This window comes from Montipora capricornis, chromosome 2 (assembly GCF_036669925.1).
Source record: "Montipora capricornis isolate CH-2021 chromosome 2, ASM3666992v2, whole genome shotgun sequence".
Lineage (NCBI taxonomy): Eukaryota > Metazoa > Cnidaria > Anthozoa > Scleractinia > Acroporidae > Montipora > Montipora capricornis.
The window spans coordinates 53,817,275-53,819,774 of record NC_090884.1 but is presented as its reverse complement, the minus strand read 5'-3'; the positions used below and the strand labels follow the sequence as shown (position 1 = coordinate 53,819,774).

The window sequence follows — 2,500 nt, the reverse complement described above, 5'->3', positions numbered from 1 at the left end:
TGTTTGTATATTTAATACCGAGGTTCACATTAAATAATTAAGTGAGAAATAGACCTGCGTTAGTGATAGCCTGTGTGGTCTCTTGTAGTTAAGTGTCGAGGTATCAGCCCTGGGTTTGGCTCCTGGTTAGTTTTAACGTAAAGTTCTTCAGCCGTCGCCGGTGAAATGTGTTCCTATATCGCTATTTGATACACGTCCAGATGGTTATAATAGTGTGCTTACCCTCACGTGTTCAGTAACCTTGTTTTTTCACCGAAACAAGAGAAAGCGTTTGCGTGATAATCGAGCTCAAGTCTCGGAGGATTAGATTCGGATCAGTTGCTGCATTGAACAGTACAACCCAATGACCTAGCGCGGCCAACCAACCAGTTGTGATTATTAGGTGCATACACTGTAGATAATTGTTTCTTGATCGATTGTAAATTTCACGACAAGCAGTGTGCAGTGTGGCCAAAGCCCCAATTAGGTCCTGCATGAAAAGCACCGAGGAGAGAGGCCATATAATGATTGTCACATGTTCGGAAACCCATTGAAAACGCGTGTATGGATCGGATGTAGGTGCGATTGTAACGACCCGGGCAAACATCTTCAACATTTGCTTTAACATCCTTTCGATTATGTTGAGCGATGTTGGCTGTTGGGATGGGAAAACGGTTTTAACGCATCATTAAGGACGGTGTAGATCTTAAAAAAAAATTGGGGGTAACCACGCATTTTTCAAAGATAACTGATGAATAATATTTCTAAAAAGGTTTAAGATACAAAGCAATGTATGACGTTCTTTGTCAAATTGAATCTTAATTATCTCTAAAAAATGCATGGTTACCACCAATTTCCATTTTGGTTTGCCAAGAGTACTTACTAAGATCTACTTTCTCCGGATAGTTTTAAACCGCGCAAAAATATCACTATTAGTAAGCATAACCGATAGGAAACCCGAGTATCTCGAGATGCGCAGAACGTATGTGCAATAACAATAGTAGGCACCGTCCTTAACATCACCTTTGATCAAACGTGTTTCAACACGGTTCAAAAAGGGTTTCAACATCGCTGTTCAACAAAATCGAACGGATGTTGAAGCAAATGTTGAAGATTCAAGATTTAAGATTTATTATTATTATGCACTATTTCAGAAAATAAATAATGGTCATAACAATTAAAAGAAAGAAGTAAACAGACTAATTATACTTGAGTGAGAAAAAGTGGAAAAGTGAGTAGTGGCCATAGTAGCAAATGCTTTCGAGATGGCCACTACCATAGGAATTAAATGAAAGGAAAACAAAAATATATACATACCGGTATATGTAAAGAAGTAAACTGGCAAAATAGATAGTACAGATAAAAATTAAATTAATAGTAATAAATTAAGAAATTGACAAATTTACATAAACATAAAATTGTATTCACATCATTGAGTTGCATCTAAGGAGTCTTGCATTCAGTTCAAACACAAATAAATATATAAAATAATAATAATAATAATAATAATTAGGACGGAAGGGAATATAATAGCCGTTTGCCCAAGCCTTAAAGTTGTTGAATCAGTTTCAAAATATTGATCAAATAGGACTATGTGTAGCATCCACTTTAAAACAAAACAGATTTCGATCTGACTTAAAGGCTGAAGAAACACCAAAGCACACAACCCTTATTGACTTCATTGTCCACACGTCCAATATGAACAATGCAAAAGTAGAAATCTGAATAATCTCTTTGAAGGTGCGCCGTTAAACACCTAATTCATGGTTTCTACGTCCGACTCATTTCTTACACGATTTCAAGTGAATAAAGAAAAAGGAGAAAACAAAATTCCCTTCTACCAGAGATCTCTTTTCGCGTTCGCGTTCGCGTTCGCTGGGTGGGCTGACGAGTACGGGAGAAGGGACCTCTGCCATCAAACTCATTTTGATCCAACCTTGGACGGCACTCTTCAAACCGCGTGCCCCATGATCCCCCATGATATGTTTGCTAACTCTGACTTGAGCCCGCTGTGTCTCGCGCATACCCGACTTTCATAATGGCGGTCGGCGCGCGGACCTGGTGACTAATTACCATGAAAACGAGGTCAGAAAGGCCGTGCTCGATCGCTTTTGTCAAAGAGAAAAATTATGCCAACCCCATTGTTGTGTTCCACTATGCCAGAAGAAAAGATACCTCCATGAGGATGGAACGAAAAGATCCTAGAAAAAATTATGCTGTACTTATCTAGATATTCAATTAACCCATTATACATTTAATTTAGTCTCTCCAATACCTGATTAAAAACTGACAAGAGAGATATTGGTCTATAATTCGCTAACAACAAATGAGATCCAGTCTGTAAACAGGAATGACGCGAGCAATTTTAAAAGAATCAGGAATAACACCTAAAGAAAATGATTGATTATATAACTTTCCAGAGGCATAGAGATAACAGCCTTTATATCTTAAGTAATGGTTTAGGAATACTAAAGGGAACACATGCTTTACCAGATCTTAAACCAGAAATAATGTTGTTGTT

The 2,500-nt window shown here is 37.7% G+C and overlaps 1 protein-coding gene across 1 annotated transcript in view; it reads left to right on the top strand.

Moving 5' to 3' along the window:
• The window catches only part of LOC138027566 (EH domain-binding protein 1-like), a 31,495-nt gene extending 31,442 nt beyond the window's left edge, over positions 1-53 (top strand). The window contains exon 23 of the mRNA XM_068875112.1: positions 1-53. This exon is cut by the window's left edge and continues 2,527 nt beyond it. The gene's annotated coding sequence lies outside the window, so the exon portion shown is untranslated.
• The last annotated feature ends 2,447 nt before the right edge of the window (positions 54-2,500 follow it).